We start from the raw sequence: 21,477 nt of genomic DNA, 5'->3' as shown, positions 1-21,477 counted from the left end.
ATCATCTTTCACATTTTACAAAAAAATTGGGGTATATATTGTGTTGGGTTTTTTTGGGGTTTTTTTTATTCAATAAAGTGTATTTTTTCCAAAAAACTTGAGTTTGCAAAACCACTACGCAAATACCACGTGACTTAAAAAAAATTGCAACGATCACCATTTTATTCCCTTGGGCAGTGATGGCGAACCTCGGCACCCCAGATGTTTTGGAACTACATTTCCCAAGATGCTCAACTACACTGCAGAGTGCCTGAGCATCATGGGAAATGTAGTTCCAAAACATCTGGGGTACCAAGGTTCTCCATCACTGACCTAGGGTGTCTGCTTTTATATATATATATATCTATATATAGATATATAGATCTATCTAGAGATAGATCTATATCTCTAGATATAGATATAGATCTATATCTAGATATATATATATAAATGTTCGGGGGGCTATAATAGGGTTGCCACCTTTTCTTCAAGTCAAACCCAAACACTTTAGCGGCACACAGCAATTTTTTTTTTTATACTATAAACTATACATATATTTTGCTATTAAATAACAATTCTGATCATATGAAGTTAATAACAAGAGTCCCCCTTTACATCGGAGTCCACAGAGTTCCCCTTTTACATCTGAAATTGCAGAGTTCCCCTTTGGCTGTAAGGGGGGACTTTGCAGACTCTGATGTAAGGGAGAACTCTGGGGACTCTGACATAAGGGGTGCTCTGGGAACCCTGATTTATGGGGGAACATTGAGAACTCTGATGTACGGAGAAGAATCTGATGTAAGGGGGAACACTGAGGCCTCTGGTGTAAAGGGGAACTCTGATGTAAGGGGTGCTCTGAGAACCCTGAAATACCTTAGTGTACTCACTCAGAGGCAGGAGAGAGAAGGGGGGGGGGGGGGGAGACTTCAGACACAGACAGGGATGGATGGTGAGCATCTCTCATCCAGCTGCATCTGGAAGCCATAGACCGGTCTGAATAATGGGTCCGGGTTTCAGGCAGTTGCATGATTCCAAACCCGAACTGTCCGGGTGCATCCTGGACAGGTGGCAACCCTAGGCTATAAGTAATTTTCTATTAAAAAAAATACTGATTTAAACTGCCAGGAAAGGCCCGGTCTTCAAGTGACTGAATTAGTCTTGTGATCTTATTATAAAAGGACCATATCTTCAGCTGAATCTGGTGAATACAAATACTCTTTTTTTTGTAAAGGTTCTGCCTCTTGAAGTTCAGTTCAGACTCGTCTGTCTCCAATTGGGTACCATTCATGAGCGCACTTTGCACAGATCTTCGCTCTTCACTTTGCACAGATCTTCGCTCTTCACTTTGCACAGATCTTCGCTCTTCACTTTGCACAGATCTTCGCTCTTCACTTTGCACAGATCTTCGCTCTTCACTTTGCACAGATCTTCGCTCTTCACTCTGCACAGATGAAAAGTCCCGTTGGCATACAATATAACATCTCTAACCTCTAACTGCAATCTGACGCCTCCACCTAGTAACGGTTTCTGCTGATTTATAACCCCACAAATATCAAATATCATTTGGTTTTAATGAGAATGTCATTTTGAGAAATATACGGCCCGGTGTCCGGCCCGCTGGCTCTGCGCACGTGCGATAAACAAATCCAGGAAAAATTCCGCAGGTTTCCTTTAATGCCACTTTGCTCTTTTCCTCGCTCCATCAGCCGGATTTTTCGAACATCATCCTTCACCACATCTCGGTGCTCCGTCACTTTCCCGGCTTCACCTCCCAGGTCAACGGCGAGAAAATTCTGAGATTTCCTGAGCGCGCATTTCACGGCCGGTGCGTCTGATTGCTGATCCGCAAACATTGTCCGCAGACCAACAACCTGCCTGTGTGCGTTGAGCCGGTGAAGACGGCTTTAGGTGAATTTCAGAACGACGACTTCTTATATTGCTGCATTCATAACAAAGGAAGCCGGAAATACACAGAAAAAATTTCTATTGGTTACCAGTTTAAAGTTACAGAGGTCGTCTAGTGCTAGAATTATTGCTCTCGCTCTGCCGATTGCGGCGATACCTCACGTGTGTGGTTTGAACACTGTTTATATTTGCGGGCGTGACTTAAGTATGCGTTCGCTTCTGCGCGTGACCACGGAGGGACAGGGCGCTTTAAAAATTTTTTTTTTTTTTTTTTTTACACTGTTTTAAAAAATTTTTTTTTTTAAATTCTAATCATTTTTATTTCTGTCATAAGGAATGTAAACATCGCTTGTGACAGTAATGGTGACAGGTCCTCTTTATGGAGGGATCTATAAGACCCCAACTCCCTACTTTGCACTTAAAAGTATCCAAAACGCCAAAAACAGCATTTTGGAATACTAGGGATTTTTTAAAATCGGCGCCATTGGCATCTGAGTAACTCAGAAGGGATGTCATGACATCACTTCCAGGTTACTAGATAGGAGACCCAATCAGAGCCGATTCCGGCTTCATTTGGGTCTTCGGCCAGCTGGCGGACGTGTCGGCTGGTGACTTGGGCCTCCCGTTGGGACAGGAGAGCCACGGAAGGCAATGGGGGGGGGACGGGGACGTCCCCTCCCTCTCCTTTAGGATAACAGCCGAGTGGCTTTTTAGCTGCATCGGTTGTTATCACTGAAAAGCCAACCGCTGGCTCTAAAAAAACGGTACTGGGGTGATGCCTGCAGCTGCATTACCCAAGGTATAACCCCTTCAAGCCAAGAATGCAAATTTGCGTACGGTCGGAGTGAAGGGGTTAAAGTGGTTGTAAACCGCTGGTGATTAAAAAAAATAGAATAAAATTCCTGCAAGGAAATGTCATAATGTGCTAGTATGCATCGCATACTAGCACATTATGATAGACTCACCTGAGAACAAAGGGCTCCAGCGCCGCACTGTCACCACTGAGACGGCTGACGTCTTTTCCCGGAATTCCTTCCGGGTTTGCGGCCTCCGGCTCCATGAGAAGCTGCCGTTTCCGGCACGGGCTCTGAAGGTTCCGGCATCGTACTCTGAATATCTCCTGGACCTAAACGCTCCAAGTTTAGGAGATATTCACAGTGCCTACAAGTAAGCCTTATTATAGCCTCGCCTTTTAGGTGCAAGTTGTAGAACAGAATTTACTACCATTTTTAATATCTCCGCTCGAAGGCGATTTAAATGCTTGTTGGCGACAACCGCATTTATAACACATCAACGTCTTGTAATTAAGATCATTGCCAGATTTTGGTTAAATAAACTAGACTGACCTCCTTCACTCTTTCACAGTTGTAGAGGATCTTCTCCCGTAATTAAACTTTACTGCACACGGTGAGCTTCTCAAAATGTGTATTAAAAACTGCAAATAGAGCCCACCTCATTTCCTGGCAGGTGGACGTCCAGCGTCATCTAGCCCAGCCTTTTGTAGCTGGGGTTCAGCCTGAGATCCTCAAGGGTGCCGCAGCATGGGGTACATAGGTGTGCTAACAGAGGGTTTTGGGGCGCGGAGGTAAGCAGAGAAGAGGGTGTAGAGGAGAGCAGAGAGGGGGTTTTGAAGTGTGAAGGTAGGCAGAGAGGAGGTTTGGGGGTGAGCAGAGAGATGGTTTGGGGTACAGAGAGCGGGGTCTGTGGTGTGGGGGTGAGCAGAGTAGGGGGTTTGGGGTACAGAGATGCACAGAGAGTGGGGTTTGGGGTGTGGAGGTGAGGAGAGAAGGGGGTTTGGGGTGTGGAGGGGAGCAGAGAGGACAGTATGCCGGTGAGCAGAGAGGTGGCTTGGGGTGCACAGAGGTGCTCAGAAAGGGGGGTTTGAAGTGTGGGGGTAGGCAGAGAGGAGTTTTGGGGGTGAGCAGAGAGGAGGTTTGGGGTACAGAGATGCACAGAGAGTGGGGTTTGGGGTGTGCAGGTGAGCAGAGAGTGGGGTTTGGGGTGTGGAGGTGAGCAGAGAGTGGGGTTTGGGGTGTGGAGGTGAGCAGAGAGTGGGGTTTGGGGTGTGGGGGTGAGCAGAGAGTGGGGTTTGGGGTGTGGAGGTGAGCAGAGAGTGGGTTTTGGGTGTGGGGGTGAGCAGAAAGTGGGGCTTGGGGTGCACAGAGGTGTGCAAAAAGGGGGATTTTAAGTGTGGGGGTAGGCAGAGACGAGGTTTGGGGGTGAGCAGAGAGGAGGGTTGGCGTACAGAGATGCACAGAGAGTGGGGTTTGTGGTGTGGAGTTGAGCAGAGAGGTGGCTTGGGGTGCACAGAGGGGCGCAGAAAGGGGGATTTGAAGTGTGGGGGTAGGCAGAGAGGAGGTTTGGGGGTGAGCAGAGAGGAGGTTTGGGGTTAGGACGTTCACAGAGAGGTGGTTTGGGGTACAGAGATGTGCAGAGGAGGTTTGTGGTGTGGAGGTGAGCAGAGAGGTGGTTTGGGGTACAGAGATGCGCTGAGAGGGGGTCTGTGGTGTGGAGGTGAAGAAGAATGTTCCTTACATTGGTGATCAGTGGGAAGAATGTTCCTTACATTGGTGATCAGTGAGAAGAATGTCCCTTACATTGGTGATCAGTGAGAAGAATGTTCCTTACATTGGCGATCAGTGAGAAGAATGCTCCTTACATTGGCGATCAGTGAGAAGAATGCTCCTTACATTGGTGATCAGTGAGAAGAATGTTCCTTACATTGGTGATCAGTGAGAAGAATGTTCCTTACATTGGTGATCAGTGAGAAGAATGTTCCTTACATTGGTGATCAGTGAGAAGAATGTTCCTTACATTGGTGATCAGTGAGAAGAATGTTCCTTACATTGGTGATCAGTGGGAAGAATGTTCCTTACATTGGTGATCAATGAGAAGAATGTCCCTTACATTGGAGATCAGTGAGAAGAATGTTCCTTACATTGGTGATCAGTGAGAAGAATGTCCCTTACATTGGTGATCAGTGAGAAGAATGTTCCTTACATTGGTGATCAGTGAGAAGAATGTTCCTTACATTGGTGATCAGTGAGAAGAATGTTCCTTACATTGGTGATCAGTGAGAAGAATGTTCCTTACATTGATGGTCAGTGAGAAGAATGTTCCTTACATTGGTGATCAGTGGGAAGAATGTTCCTTACATTGGTGATCAGTGAGAAGAATGTTCCTTACATTGGTGATCAGTGAGAAGAATGTTCCTTACATTGGTGATCAGTGAGAAGAATGTTCCTTACATTGATGGTCAGTGAGAAGAATGTTCCTTACATTGGTGATCAGTGGGAAGAATGTTCCTTACATTGGTGGTCAGTGAGAAGAATGTTCCTTACATTGGTGATCAGTGAGAAGAATGTTCCTTACATTGGTGATCAGTGGGAAGAATGTTCCTTACATTGGTGATCAGTGAGAAGAATGTTCCTTACATTGGTGATCAGTGAGAAGAATGTTCCTTACATTGGTGATCAGTGGGAAGAATGTCCCTTACATTGGTGATCAGTGGGAAGAATGTCCCTTACATTGGTGATCAGTGGGAAGAATGTTCCTTACATTGGTGGTCAGTGAGAAGAATGTCACCCTTACAGATAGCTAAAACAAAATCTTTGGTGTCAGTGGTTTCTGATGTGAGAGGCAGAAACATCTCATTTCTCAAGGAACCCCTTGGCCCCCTCTGGAGGAACCATGGCTAAGAAAGGCTGCACTAAAGGATTACCATGACAGCTAAACAACTGGTCATTTTTTAGGAGGAGTCCAGCTGTGGGACTTACTCCTCTCATGACAGGTTTCCTTTAATGCTTCCCGTACAAAACTAAACTCTAGAAGTTCAAAGAATGAACTTCAATGAAATATTTCTGTACTTCACATTTTGCATTTATTATTAGTTTATTAGAATTCTTTGTTTCTGAAGGATGTAGCTGGAAGCTCTACATTCATCCATAAAGATGTCTAGTGGAATCGATGCGCTAATTGTAACTTTTTATTTAAATGAAGTCAACCTTGAATCCTTTGTCTGCTGGCAAGTGAGATGTGCTAATTAATACCCGTCCTGAACCATGCTGACAACCGAGGGGAGACGTATCTCGTCACCGAGGAGCCCAGCAATTGTCTTCCTCCAGATGCCTGCTAAAGTGGAAAGGCCACATGTTTATCGGGTACAAAGTACATAGGCAGTGGCGGAAGTGTCTGTCAGTGTCATTGGAGATGAGACAAATAGGCCGGTAATGAAGGAGTAGACGGAATACAGCGAGGGAAAAAGTTTCTTCTGGAAAAGAAAACCATTTAGAGAAGAGAACGTTCCTCTCTGTACCTGAATGTGTCTGAGGAGGGATAATTATGATCTAGAACGGGGATTGTTTTCTCACCCTCTGCCTGTTATTCCACAACACAGCCGGGCATTTCAATGAGTTCTATGAAATAATACAAATATAAGGCAGTGTGCCCGTTTTCTCTCTATGCCAGAACTTCAGCCCTTTGTATATGGCACCGAGGAGACGAGACCGGCATTTCTCAACCTTTTTTCAGTCACAGGACCTTTTGAAAGCATTCAAAGTCTAGAGGCCCCCCAGTCTAAAATGTAAAAAAAGTAATGTTAATTATTAATGGGAAACCGAAGCCTGAGACGATACACACAACCTTTATATCAGAGGTCCCCCATCACATTAGAGCCCCCCCAATCACATCAGAGGTCCCCCATCACATTAGAGCCCCACCCCCCAATCACACCAGAGCTCCTCCTATCACATTAGAGGTTCCCCATCACATTGGAGCCCCTCCCCTCCCCCAATCACACCAGAGCTCCTCCTATCACATTAGAGGTTCCCCATCACATCAGAGCCACCCCCCATCACATCAGAGCCACCCCCCATCACATTAGAGCCCCCCTCCCCCAATCACATCAGAGGTCCCCCATCACATTAGAGCCCCCCCCCAATCACATCAGAGGTCCCCCATCACATTAGAGCCCCCCTCCCCCAATCACATCAGAGGTCCCCCATCACATTAGAGCCCCCAATCACATCAGAGGTCCCCCCATCACACTGGAGCCCCTCCCCCAATCACACCAGAGGTTCCCCCATCACATTGGAGCCCCTCCCCTCCCCCAATCACACCAGAGCTCCTCCTATCACATTAGAGGTCCCCCTCCCCCAATCACATCAGAGGTCCCCCATCACATTAGAGCCCCCCCCCCTCCCCCAATCACATCAGAGGTCCCCCATCACATTAGAGCCCCAATCACATCAGAGGTCCCCCATCACATTAGAGCCCCCCCTCCCCCAATCACATCAGAGGTCCCCCATCACATTAGAGCCCCCCCCCTCCCCCAATCACATCAGAGGTCCCCCATCACATTAGAGCCCCAATCACATCAGAGGTCCCCCCATCACATTGGAGCCCCTCCCCCAATCACACCAGAGCTCCTCCTAGCACATTAGAGGTCCCCCCATCACATTAGAGCCCCCCCCCATCACAACAGAGGTCCCCCCATCACATCAGAGGTCCCCCCCCCATCACATTGGAGCCCCTCCCCTCCCTCAATCACACCAGAGCTCCTCCTATCATATTAGAGGTCCCCCCATCACATTAGAGCCCCACCCCCCTCCCCCAATCACATCAGAGCTCCTCCTATCACATTAGAGGTTCCCCATCACATCAGAGCCACCCCCATCAATTCAGAGCTCACATCAGAGCCCTTCCTGTCACATCAGAGGTTTTGGATGCAAGGATGGCTAAAGGGGCAAAAATGATTTGCCCCAACAATTATTTGCATACTTATGCAGCAGAGACTGAGCTCCTTGTTTTTGGATGTTGTACATACCTTCTGTTAGAAAAAGGAAATGCTGAATCTCTCAGGTTTTATAATTGCTTGCCGACCGCCACATTTACTGCGGCCGCGTTGTGCAGAATCCCTTATATACAGTATATATACGTGATTCTGCACTTCCAGGTGGGGGGGGGCACCACTTCTGCTGTGATTTACCGCAGCAGAAGCCGATCTGCGGGAGCCAGGCAATGGATGTCTGCCGGGACCTGACGATTTGCCGACCAGAGACACAGACCGGAGCTCTGCCTATGTAAACAAAGCAGAGCTCCATCCTGACAGGCAGGAAGTAGGGAATTAAATCCATCACTTGCCTTAGTAAAGCAGCACACACAGTACACAAAAACAAGGGCTAGGCACACTTTTAACCCTTTGATCGCCCTAGCTGTTTAACCTCCTTCCCAGCCAGTGTCATTAGTACAGTGACAGTGCATATTTTTAGCACTGATTAACTGTATTAGTGTCACTGGTTCCCACAAAGTGTCAGTTAGAGTCCAATTGTCCGCCAAATATCGCAGTTCTGCTATAAGTCGCTGATATTCGACATTACTACTATACTATAAAATAAATAAAAATTCCAGTATATATCTCACAGTTTGTAGACGCTATAACTTTTGCGCAAACCAATCAATTTACACTTATTGGAGGTTTTTTTTTACCAAAAATATGTAGAAGAATAATATATACTGATGAAATTCGATTTTTTACATTTTTTATTGGTTATGTTTTATAGCAGAAAGTTAAAAATATTTTTTTTCTAAATTGTCGGTCTTTTTTTTTATAGAGGTGATCAAATACCACCAAAAGAAAGATCTATTTGTGGGGAAAAAAAGGAAGTCAATTGTATTTAAGTCCAGCGTTGCACGACCGCGCAATTGCCAGTTAACCACTTAAGGACCAAGCCTCTTTCTGAGATTTGTGGTTTACAAGTTAAAAACAGTTTTTTTTTATAGAAAATTACTTAGAACCCCCAAACATTATACATTTTTTTTTCTAACCCCCTAGAGAATAAAATGGCGGTCGTTGCAATACTTTATGTCACACCGTATTTGCGCAGCTTACAAGCGCACTTTTTTTGAAAAAAAAAAATAAACTTTTTGAATGTAAAAATAAAACAGCAGTAAAGTTAGCCCAATTTTTTTTTTTATATTGTGAAAGATAATGTTACGCCGAGTAAATTGATACCCAACACGTCGCGCTTCAAAATTGCGCCCGCCCGTGGAATGGCCACAAATTTTAACCCTTAAAAATCTCCATAGGCAACGTTTAAAAAATTCTACAGGTTGCATGTTTTGCGTTACAGAGGAGGTCTAGGGCTAGAATTATCGCTCTTGCTCTACCGATCGTGGTGAAACCTCACATGTGTGGTTTGAACACTGTTCTCATATGCGGGCGCTGCTCACGTATGTGTTCACTTCTGCACACGAGCTCGGCGGGATGGGGCACGTTTAAAATCTTTTTTTTTTTTTTCCTTATTTATTTTACCTTTTTTATTTTTTATTTTTACACTGTTTTAAAAAAAAAACTGTGTCACTTTTATTCCTATTACAGGGAGTGTAAACATCCCTTGTAATAGAAAAAAAAGCATGACAGGACCTCTTAAATATGAGATCTGGGGGTCAAAAAGAACTCAGATCTCATATTTACACTAAAATGCAATTTAAAAAAAAAAAAAAATTGGCCCTTTAAGAGCTATGGGCGGAAGTGACGTTTTGACGTCGCTTACGCCCTGCAGTGTCATGGAGACGGTTGGGGGGCCATCTTCCCCTCACACGCCGAGGACTCCAGTAAGCGGCGGTTGGCACCGGAGCGCAGCGGGAGGTGAGGCCGATAAAAGTGATCTCGCGGCGGTTGGCACCGGTGCGCAGCGGGAGGGGGGGCCGATAAATGTGATCTTGCGGCTGTTGGCACAGGAGCGCAGCGGGAGGGGGGGGCGATAAAAGTGATCTCGCGACGACTTCCGCCGCAGAGACCACTTTTACCTTGAGATGTTATGGAGACGGGTGGGGGACATCTTCCCCTCACTCAGCTCCATACCCAGCAAGGGGTAACATCCGATCGCCTCCGCTGCTACCTACGGCTCCGGTAAGCGGCGGAGGGCACCGGAGCACGGTGGGAGGGGGTGGGGGGGCACTCTCCCACCGCTGATAAAAGTGATCTTGCGGTGAATCCGCCGCAGAGACCACTCTTATCGGAAAGAAGAGGATACCGGGGTTATGGTAGCTAGCTGCTTCCATAACGATACTCCTCTTCAAAGTTAGGATGTATATCGGCGTGCGGCGGTCCGTGACGCAGTGCCGCATCGCAAAAAATGGCTTGGTCGTTAAGGGGGTAAATCTTCCAGAGGGCAAGTTTTATATAAAGAGTAGGATGTGGGGTGGGGGGAGGGGGGTGCCTAGAATATAAAGATAGAGATCCCAATTTTCTGCACCCAATAATATTTACACAGAAATCTATGAAGTCCCTATTTTCATTAATAAAAGAACACACGCTCCAGACCTGTAGATTAATGAGTCCCGTCATACAAATCCCTGATTAGGTGCCTAATTCTGTCCTTCCTTGATGAATTTCCCTCCTCCGTACAGATCGCTATTTACATAAACGAGTCTCCGCAGCACATTCTATTCCTGACACAAGCGGGTTTCAAGGGAGGGGACCCCTCTGGGAAATCACCAGACCCTTAATTACTGTAGTGATCGCCATATTTATGATATTTACACAAAGGGATATAAATGTAATACAAACGTCTTGATGAATACCAAAGAAGATGGGAATTAGTGCAAACCATCGCCGGCATCCATTAAAGGAATTATGGAAGATCGAGTAAAAGAAAAAGCCGAAACAAATGTAATTTTACATCTATTACGGCGCCAGTGTTACTCTCCGATGCTACATTGTGCGGCTGCAGGGAGAATCGCTTTGTAGGACTTGCTTTTTCTCACGTAAAAGTTGCTTGTTTATTCTTTTAATCACTTCAGCCCCGGGAAGGATTTACCCCCCCCCCCCCCCTTCTTGACCAGAGCATTTTCTGCGATTCGGCACTGCGTCGCTTTACCTGACGATCGGGCGGTCGTGCGACGTTGCGCCCAAACAAAATTGCCGTCCTTTTTTTTTTTCCCCCACAAATGGAGCTTTCTTTTGGTGGTATTTGATCACCTCTGCGGTTTTTATTTTTTGCGCTATTAACGAAAAAAAAGAGCGACAATTTTGAAAAAAGGCAATATTTTTTACTTTTTGGTATAATAAATATCCCCAAAAATATATAAAAAAGCAATTTTTTTCTCAGTTTAGGCCGATATATATTCTTCTACATATTTAAAAAAAAAAAAAAAAACCACAATAAGAGTTTATTGATTGGTTTGTGCAAAAGTTATCGCGTCTACAAAATAGGGGATAGATTTAAAGCATTTTAATTATTCTTTTTTTTTATTAGTAATGGCGGCGATCTGCGATTTTTATCATGACTGCGACATTATGGCGGACACATCGGACACTTTTGACACCATTTTGAGACCATTGTCATTTATACAGCGATCAGTGCTATAAAAATGCACTGATTACTGTGTAAATGACACTGGCAGGGAAGAGGTTAAACACTAGGGGGCGATCAAGGGGTTAAGTGTGTCCTAGGGAGTGATTCTAACTGTGGGGGGGGGGGTGGGCTTCCACTGACATGACAGCGATCACTGCTCTCGACGACAGAGAGCAGTGATCGCTGTCATGTCACTAGGCAGAACAGGAAAATGCCTTGTTTACAAAGGCATCTCCCCGTTCTGCCTCTCCACACCGCAATCGTGGGCCACCAGCGAACATTGAGTTACCGACACCCGCTGGCACACTCCCGCAGCGTAAATTTAAAGGGACGTACAGGTACACCCATTTAACTGTCTGTGCCTTTCTGCTGACGTACATCTGTGTGCGGCGGTCGGTAAATGGTTAAGCTGAACTTTGGCAGGTATAAAACGCACATAGCCCCAGGACGACGTCACTGTGTAACGAAACACGCGTCGGGAGGAGTGGCGTGCTAACGTCATCGCATTACTAATCTGAGTGGACGGGTGTTCACAAGCCCAGGCCGGCTTTGAAACCATGATATTTTATTCCTTACTTCCTGTAAGTGCATTTTTTAAGCTTTAATAAATTTATATGAAATGATTTACACCATGGTGAGCTCCTTTCTATTTTTGGTAATACCTGGTCTACATCCATGACCTTTGAATGTTCCGAGTCTCCCTGGTCGTTTGCTGTGTATTTTCACTTCACCAATGAAGTATTCCTGAGCTGGTATTCCATACTCCCTGGATAAAGGCCCGGGCTGGGTATTAGCCGCAGGCTTATGTTGGCCTGCCTTCCGATAAGTACGCACTTTATGTGGTGGAGGTGCACGATTTTATGTTGGTGTTAGAAGTCACTTCAAGAGTTCACACAATTTGTGTCATATATTATATATAAAACGCACATAAACCCACCTATCCAAGGGTGTAACTATAGGGGGTCGCAGGGGTCTCAATTGCGTCCCGCCCCTTGCTTTAGAGGGCCCTTGCAGCTCCCTTGTCAGGTTTTAGTCACGCTTCATTAAAAATAACACAACGCAGTCTGAACTGTAGGGAAAAGTATGGAGAGTTCCTCCTTCATTGTCTGATCAGCAGATGGGCCCTGCAGCAGAGAGAAGTGAGGTCGCTGTGCCACCTGGAAGAGATGCGCCGAGCAGAATTGTTTGTTTTTTAATACATTTAACCCCTCCAATACCGGATACTTTTACACCCCCCCCCTTGCCCAGGCCAATTTTCAGCTTTCAGCGCTGTCACACTTTGAATGACAATTACTCAGTCATGCAACACTGTACCCATATGAAATTTGTATCATTATTTTTATTAAATGGAGATTTCTTTTGGTGGTATTTAACCACTTCCGGACCATCGAACGCCGATATACGCCCTTACTTTGAGGACGGATATCGTTGTTATGGCAGCAGCTAGCTGCCATAACCCCGGTATCCTCGTGTTCGGCCGGCGGTCCGCTACAAGATAAAAGTGGTCTCTGCGGCGGATTCCGCAAGATCACTTTTATCAGCAGCGGGTGAGGGGGCCCCCCACCGCCGCTTACAGGAGCTGTCAGCTGCGGCGGAGGCGATTGGGTCCTCTTTGTGGCTGGGCATGGAGATGAGTGAGGGGAAGATGGCCCCCCCCTCGTCTCCATGACTTTGCAGGGCGGAAGCGATGTCAAAACGTCATTTCCGCCCTCAGCTTTTTTTAAATCGTTGTTTTTAAATGACCTTTTTTTTTTTTTTTTTATTGCATTTTAGTCTAAATATGAGAAGTGAAGTCTTTTTGACCCCCAGATCTCATATTTAAGAGGACCTGTCATGCTTTTTTCTATTACAAGGGATGTTTACATTCCTTGTAATAGGAATAAAAGTGACACATTTCTTTTAAAAAAAAAAAAAAAACAGTGTAAAAATAAAAGTTAAAATAAATAAGAAAAAAAAAAATTTAAATGCGCCCCATCCCGCCGAGCTCGCGTGGAGAAGCGAACACATACGTGAGTAGCACACGCATATGAAAAAGGTGTCCAAACCACACATGTGAGGTATCGCCGCGATCGGTAGAGCGAGAGCAATAATTCTAGCCCTAGACCTCCTCTGTAACTCAAAACATGCAACCTGTAGAATTTTTTAAACTTCGCCTATGTAGATTTTAGAGGGTAAAAGTTTGTTGCCATTCCACGAGCGGGAAGCGTGACACGTTTGGTATCAATTTACTCAGCGTAACATTATCTTTCACAATATGAAAAAAATTGGGCTAACTTTACTGTTGTCTTATTTTTTAATGCAAAAAAGTGTATTTTTTCCAAAAAAAAGTGCGCTTGTAAGACCGCTGTCCAAATACGGTGTGACAGAAAGTATTGCAACGACCGCCATTTTATTCTCTAGGGTGTGAGAAAAAAAATGTGTAATGTTTGGGGGTTCTAAGTAATTTTCTAGCAAAAGAAACGGTTTTTAACTTGTAAACAACAAATCTAATAAAGAGGCTCGGCCCTTAAGTGGTTAATCACCACTGGGTTTTTACATTTTTTGCTTATAAAAAGAAAAAAGACCAAAAATTTTGAAAAAAAATGCGTTTTTCTTTGTTTCGGTTGTACAATTTTGCAAATAAATAATCGTTCTTCATAAATTTAGCGCAAAATGTATTCTGCTACATTTCTTTGGCGAAAATAACCCAAATCAGTGTATATTATTTAGTCTGTAGGAAAGTTATAGAGTCCACAATCTATGGGATATAGACATAGTGCAATTCATTTTGTTCCGAATTAAATTTTTTAACGAATTACGACAAATTTGTTAATTCGGTTATATCCGAATTAACGAAAACCTGTTTAACAAATTTTTCAGAATATAATATATATTAATAAATTTGAATATTTGAAAATTCAGAAATTTTGAAATTGGGAAATTCCCAATTTCAAAATTCTAAAATCTGAAATAATAACTAATAATAACTTGACTATTACTAACTATTAAATTATAGGTATTGGAATTTCCTTTCAGATATAGCTGTTAGTGAACGTAACGAATACGAATTCATCCAAAGTTATGAATTTTCCGAAATAACGAATGCTGTATCTAAACAAAAAAAAAGTTTTATTATTATTAATTAATAATTAGTTGTTTCATTCCATTTGCTTAGATGCAGCATTCATTATTTCAGATAATTCGTAACTTTGAATAAATTTGTATTTGTTACGTTCACTAACAGCCAAATTTGAAAGGAAATTCCAATACCTATAATTTATTAGTTTTTCTTTCAAATTTTTGGATTTCCTTTCTTATTTTTGGATTTTCGAACTTCACGAACTTTTCGAATTTTTGAATTTACCAATTGTGATCATAACAAATGACGCAAAAACGAACCCCCCCCCAGAAAACAAATTAAACTAAAACGAACACATTTTTTGGCAGTGCACATGTCTAATGGGATATATCTGAAAATTGATCCCGATCTACTGACGGACTATCTTATTTCTTGAGGCCTAAAAATGTCAGGACAGTACAAATATCCCCCCAAATGACTCCTTTTTTGAAAGTAGACAGTCCAAGGTATTTTGTAAGAGGCGCATTTTTTGAAGTTGGAACTTTTTTTTTTTTTTTTACAGTTATTGGAAAATGAAGGAATGATCAAAAAAATCTTTTTCTATCGTGGAACAACCAAGAGATACAGGCAGTTACCAAACATAAAAACAGATATGCACGAGGAAGCTGCTGTCACATGAGTGCCACCGTGTAGGGCTACCAAAAAACCCAAGGCGCTAGAACCACTGGAGATGGGCCCAATATGTACGATTAAAAATATATATATTAATGATGTTCAGTATTAAAGCAAATCAGGGATGGACCGTTGGATATTCCTAAGATGGCCCAATTTATTTAATTGTAGAATATCCACAGTCATAGGGAAACAAGGACACTTGAGAATCAAGCATGGAGGTTACCAAACATGTGTGTCTGGCAGGCATACATTACTCATGTGACAGCGGCATCGTTGTGCATATCTGTCTTTAGGTTTGGTAACTGCCTGTATGTATCCTTGTAGAACCTACCTGCTTCCTCCCACGAAGAAGAGATTCTGTCTCGAAACGCATCGGGTGTCTCCACATGCCCTTACTGGTGATAGGTTCCATTATATTGTTCAGAAATTGTCTGTAACCAGTTACCACTTTATATTTTAATGTACAATTTTATTGCATCTCTGAAGAAACTACAGGTTTTTTTTTTTAACCCCTTTCCGTCGACGTAACACATATACAGTGGGAAAAATAAGTATTTGATCCCCTGCAGATTTTGTACATTTGCCCACTTACAAAGAAATGAAGGGTCTATACTTTTTATCATAGGTGTATTTTATATGATAGAGACAGAATATCAACCAAAAATCCAGAAAAAAAACATGAAACAAACTGTAGGGATGGTGTTCTTGGGGTTATAGTCCGCATTTTTCTTCCTCCAAACACGGAGATTCGATTTAATGCCAAAGAGTTCAATTTTGATCTCATCGGACATGGCACTTTTTTTTCCCCAAACCTTCTCTGAATCAAAATTGAGCTCTTTGGCATTAACGCTTTTTCCCGTGTTTGGAGGAAGAAAAATGCTGACTATGACCCTAAGAACACCATCCCTACAGTCAAGCACTGAGGTGGGAACATGATGCTTTGGGGCTGTTTCTCTGCTAAAGGGACAGGCCAACTTTGTCGCATTGAGGGGCCAATGGACGGGGCCCATGTATTGTAAGAGCTTGGATGAGCACATTCAGCCAGAACACTAAAAATGGGTCGTGGATGGGTCTTCCAGCATCACAATGACCTAAAAGGTCCCGCCAAGGCAACAAAGGAGTGGCTCAAGAAGAAGCACATTAATGGAGTGGCCTAGCCAGTCTCCAGACCTTAATCCTATAGAAAATGTATGAATGGGGCTGAAACTTCGAGTTGCCAAGAGACAGCCAAGAAACCTTAAGGATTTAGAGAAGATCTGTAAAGAATAGTGGACCAAAATCCCTCCTGAGATGTGTGGAAGAGTTTCGGACAATATTATCTGCTCATATTCAGCGAAATGCTTCAGAACTCATTGGACAGCCCTTCACAGTGCAGATGGACAATGACCTGAAGCATACTGCGACCAAAGAGATTTTTAAGGGAAAGAAGTGGAATGTTATGCAATGGCCAAGTCAATCACCTGACCTGAATCTGATTGAGCATGCATTTCACTTGCTGAAGACAAAACTGAAGGGAAAATGCCCCAAGAACAAGCAGGAACTGAAGACAGTTGCAGTAGAGGCCTGGCAGAGCATCACCAGGGATGAAACCCAGCGTCTGGTGATGTCTATGAGTTCCAGACTTCAGGCTGTACGGTTTTACATGTCAAAGTTGCAAAATTGTGCGTAGGCATTTAGATTTGTTTTACCCTTAGACGTGAAAGGGGTTAATCTTTACTATATGGCTTCGTGAACATCTTGCTGAATAAAAAGTCCCTGCACTTAGAGGATTGTTTCGTTATTGATAATTTGAATGTACAGGTAATGGAAAATCTGGTTATATGATCTTTTGGTTAGAACCTTTTATTTGAGGATTTTTTGCCTTCCTCTGGGTGAGATGTTTATATAGGATTGTGTATATGGAGCTTTTCTATTGGTTTATTTTTTCTTTATTGGATGAATTAGATGGACTTTTGCCATTTTTTTAGCCTATGTACTTTAACCATTCTCCTTTTTTCCCCAATTCTTCTCAACTAAAAAAAACCTGTTTTGGTTGGAGTTGTTTGTGTACCATAAATCAGAATACTCTCCAAATCCCCGGGCAGTGTATATTTTGTTTGGCTGTATTGCATGTATTATCTATAATGGATATTCTTCTGCAAAGTATTTGAAGATTTTTTTTTTTTCTATTACAGAGCTAATAAAGAAGAAGAGACAGAATGTTCCCCCTGATCTGGGCCCTGAGCCATCCTCCACTGAAGTGATCATGGCAGAAAGATTACACTGTAATAGCAACGTGGGCCTCATCATCTGAGCTCTTCATTAGCCTTCATCGTCTACTAGGACTTGGAGGATAATTGACATCATTTTCAAGCAATTCTTCTCGAGTAGTTTTAAGTATCCTCTTTAAATCAGGATTTAATGTCAAGTCACTGAGCTTATAACTCTAGATGGGTCCTAAGGACCTCCCCTTAAACCAGCATTGAAGTGTAATTGGGGGGACATTTCGATAAAAGGGAAAATTGCTCTGGTCTCATTATTCCAGAAAACTGCTTAGCATGCAACAAATAAAGTTTCTTTTATATACTGTAAGGGGTTTGGTTTCTAAAGTCGAAAGTTAATGAGTTTACATTCCCTATGTACTTACACTACTGAAAATTAAAGTTTTATTGTACCGATAGTTTGTGGAAATTGATTTACAGTTTCAGACAGATAATTTCCCGGGGTGTGATGGGCAGGAGAATGAGAAAACAGGTATAAATTTTGCTTTTCAGCACTGGTTCTGGGTCTGTTTCCATAAAGAAATGCTCCCAGGAATTCGTTAGCGTGTCACGGTCAGGGGTCAGGCTCAGAGACCAGTAGCAATAGCAGTAGAGAGGCTGCCACCGACCAGCATGATAAGTATACAAGCAGGTCACCCTGGCATATGACACAGGCTCACATGAGGTGTGGGGTCCAACCACAGAAATAGCAGGTAGGGATCAGGCAGAAGCGTAGTCAGTAAACAAGCCAAAGGTTGGTAACAAGTGGTTGCAGGTTGGGATCAAGCAGAAGCGCGGTTGAGGAGCAAGCCAAAGGTCGGTAACAAGTGCTTGCAGGTTGGTAACAAAAAAAGCGTGGTTGAGGAGCAAGCCAAAGGTCAGTAACAAGTGCTTGCAGGTTGGGATCAAGCAGAAGCGCGGTTGAGGAGCAAGCCAAAGGTCGGTAACAAGTGCTTGCAGGTTGGGAACAAAAAAAGCGTGGTTGAGGAGCAAGCCAAAGGTCAGTAACAAGTGCTTGCAGGTTGGGATCAAGCAGAAGCGTGGTCGAGAAGCAAGCCAAAGGTCGGTAACAAGTGGTAGTGGAGATGAGGGCAGCTGCAGTTGACAGGTCCTCTTTACAGAGAGGACCCCATTGTCTTCCTTGCCCTTCTCAGCAGCTAATCCTGCATCAGCATCAGGGTTGAATGCTTCCAGCTTCATTCACTGCAAAGGAGATTGAAGGACGATGTTCCTCGGTCTCCTCCTGCTCACTATCCTGAGAGTACTGTAGTCCTGGGATCCCAGGAAGAGCAAGAGAGCCCAGGAACCATGCGGGGGGTAAACCACACCACCCACAGTATAAAGGTGATCGGCAGCTGGATCACCCTTACATCACAGCTGGGAGCCGGCTAAGCAAAACAAGCACAAGCTTACACTACTACTGCAGCCATGAGCCTGTGCTTAACCCTTCACGCTCTGGGCATACTACATACAGTGGAACCTTGGTTAACGAGTAACGTGGTTAAGAAGCGTTTTGAAAGACGAGCAACTTTTTTATTTAAATCCTGACACGGTTTGCGAGTGTTGTCTCACAAAACGAGCAGAATTCAAGCTAATGTGGTGTGCAATACTGCATTTGGCCAGAGGTGTGGGGGCGCCGGTGACACTCGGAACGGTTCGGAGCCGTTCGGAAATACTCAGAATCACTCAGAAATACTCAGTTCCTGAAGGTTTCCGAGTTCAGCCGTGCTGTCCACGAGTATTTCCGAGGCTCTCCGGCGCCCCCCCCCCCCCCCAACCTCTGGCCACATGCGGTATTGTTTTCATTGACTTCTATAGGGAAACTCGCTTTGATATGCGAGTGCTTTGGATTACAAGCATTCTCCTGGAACGGATTATGCTCGTAATCCAAGGTTCCACTGTACATCCAAAGCGCTGAACTGGTTAAACAATTTTTCACAGCCATGGCAAAAAATTTAAGAACTACCTGAATTTGTTGCACACATATGAAATAGTAAACCAACCAGATTTGCCTTTCTAATATGTCCGTAACACCAGAGAAATGTTGTAAATTCTTTATTGAATTACACTTCATTGTGTTCCAACTGCACTCCAGGGGCTGTCACTGTTGCCTTGATAAAGAGGGACCACCGTGTCCCAGAAACATTGCAAATCTTCATGGTGACATCTTCAGTAAAGCTCCTCGATTGAAGAAGATTCAGGTATTGCAGGCAACCCATGTATTCTTGCTATTTACTGGGGTCGCTATATGTGTGCAGATTTCCTGTGGGTGCCCCAGTTATGTCATATAAAAATGGACTGATAAGATAATTAGTCGCCACCCACATTAGTCCTGGTGTGTTTGTATCTGTATGACCGTGGTTCAAATCCTACATTGTAGATGCCTCTGGGGACAAGGAATGATCGGGAAGATCTATGTACTCTGGAAAGCACTACTCAGTTTTTCATGCTACATAAATTAATAAATTAAAAATATATTTGCTTTGCACAACGAACAGCATTGTGGTCATATCAAGATCATAGTGAAGAACTCATGTGGTATAACAGTGCAGGTCTGCTCTTTAGCTCATTGAGGCCTGACCAGGAGATCCATATAGCACACCAGAGTTCCCTAACTTGGGCTTCACCTGACAAGCAGAGACACCCTAACAGCAACCCGAGCCAACTTGAACTCCAGTGCCCTATTCCAACCTGCTGCTGGCTGTGCTCTCAAACTGACCCCATTGAGTTCCAAATACAAATAAGCTTCCAAATGACACCATAGCGCTACTGTGGTGTAGTGGGTAGCACTCTCGCCTAGCAGTAAGAAGGGTCGCTGGTTTGAATCCCAACCACAACACTACCTGCCTGGAGTTTGCATGTTCTCCCTGTGCCTGCGTGGGTTTCCTCCGGGTACTCCGGTTTCCTCCCACACTCCAAAGACATGCTGGTAGGTTAATTGGATCCTGTCTAAATTGGCCCCAGTATGTATGAATGCGAGTTAGGGACCTTAGATTGTAAGCTCCTTGAGGGTAGGGACTGATGTGAATGTACAATGTATATGCAAATTGGGGATGCTATATACGTACATGAAATAAATAAAAATAAAATAAATAATACTGTCAGGGCCTGGACCTGAACCCAAGACCTCTGCTGTGTCTGGCAGTAACGCTTCTCACTGAGCTACCTAAGATGCTGGACAGCTCCCTGCCTGATTGTTTAGACAACCTTGCCTTCTGTCTTGTTTCTTGTGAACCTTGAACTCTTTGCTCCTCCACTTCCTGATTGAAGCCATGCCTTTGCACTTCCTGTTTGCAAGATTATTGTGCTCTGTCTTGCCAACATCTCGCTCTTGTCACTCCTGCAGCCATCTGGATCTTTGCTACTGTTCATTACCGACCTTTGGCTGGATCCTCGACTATGCTTCTGCTTGATTCCAACCTGCAACTACTTGTTACTGACCTTGACCCCTGCCTGCTGTATCTGCTACTGGACCCCGGCTTGCTCCCCTCCATCAGGAGCTCTGGTAAACACTGGTTAATGCTTAGACCCCGCACCTTGGGTGAACCAGCATCATCGGCCAGGGTGACCTACTTGTATACTTATCCTGGTCAGTGGGAGCCTCTCTACTGCTATCTCTATAGCCTGACCCCTGACTATGACATCATAAGGGCCAATGGAACTGTAGTGTAGATGACTCCAATATCAATTCTTGTCATATACTGTACAGGTAAGTAATGCCAATGCTGCCTTTTCTGGGCTATGCTTTGAAGAACATACAAAAACAAGAAAGGGAGAGCTCCTCTAAGTATAATAGACAAAATAATTTATTAAAAGCTATAAAGGGGCTACTCACATGTAAGTAGCATAACATTAACCGGGTGGGCATCTGCTCAGTATCGCCGGGACATCCACAACGGTTTTATTCGCACAGATGGGAAGGAGCACCGGCCACTCTCTTCTGGGTCGCAGGCTGTCAGAAAGTCTGTGGAGTGCAGGATCGAACGCAGTGCTGACATCGCCAAGGTAAGGTAAAAAAAATCATCCACTATCTGTTCCCCCACTCCCCCTCCCTAACACTTTCCTGACTCCGGTATCGATCCATCGCTATGACCAGCTGCAGGTCTTCTCTACTCTCTCTTCCAGGTCTCACAGGCTTTTCTGAGAACAGAAGGAGCCATTGGCTTCTCCTGCTGTCAGTCAAATGCCGTGAGCAGAAAGTGGGGGGGGGGGGGGGTGAGGCCGAGCCGCACTATGTGTGTCTATGGATTCAGACACAGAA

The 21,477-nt window shown here is 44.2% G+C and overlaps 1 protein-coding gene and 1 long non-coding RNA gene across 2 annotated transcripts in view; one reads left to right on the top strand and one right to left on the bottom strand.

The window, feature by feature from the left end:
• Positions 1-17,634, top strand: part of LOC141105593 (uncharacterized) — a 266,085-nt gene extending 248,451 nt beyond the window's left edge. The window contains exon 4 of the long non-coding RNA XR_012235615.1: positions 17,151-17,634. This is a non-coding gene — a long non-coding RNA (uncharacterized lncRNA). The remainder of the gene's footprint in view (positions 1-17,150) is intronic.
• The window catches only part of ZMAT4 (zinc finger matrin-type 4), a 675,941-nt gene that overhangs the window by 77,002 nt on the left and 577,462 nt on the right, over positions 1-21,477 (bottom strand). The gene's annotated exons all lie outside the window — the stretch shown is intronic.

The sequence above is a fragment of the Aquarana catesbeiana genome, linkage group LG08 (assembly GCF_042186555.1).
Source record: "Aquarana catesbeiana isolate 2022-GZ linkage group LG08, ASM4218655v1, whole genome shotgun sequence".
NCBI classification, from domain to species: domain Eukaryota; kingdom Metazoa; phylum Chordata; class Amphibia; order Anura; family Ranidae; genus Aquarana; species Aquarana catesbeiana.
Note: the sequence above shows the minus strand (reverse complement) of the source record. Positions and strands in the feature narration are given on the sequence as shown.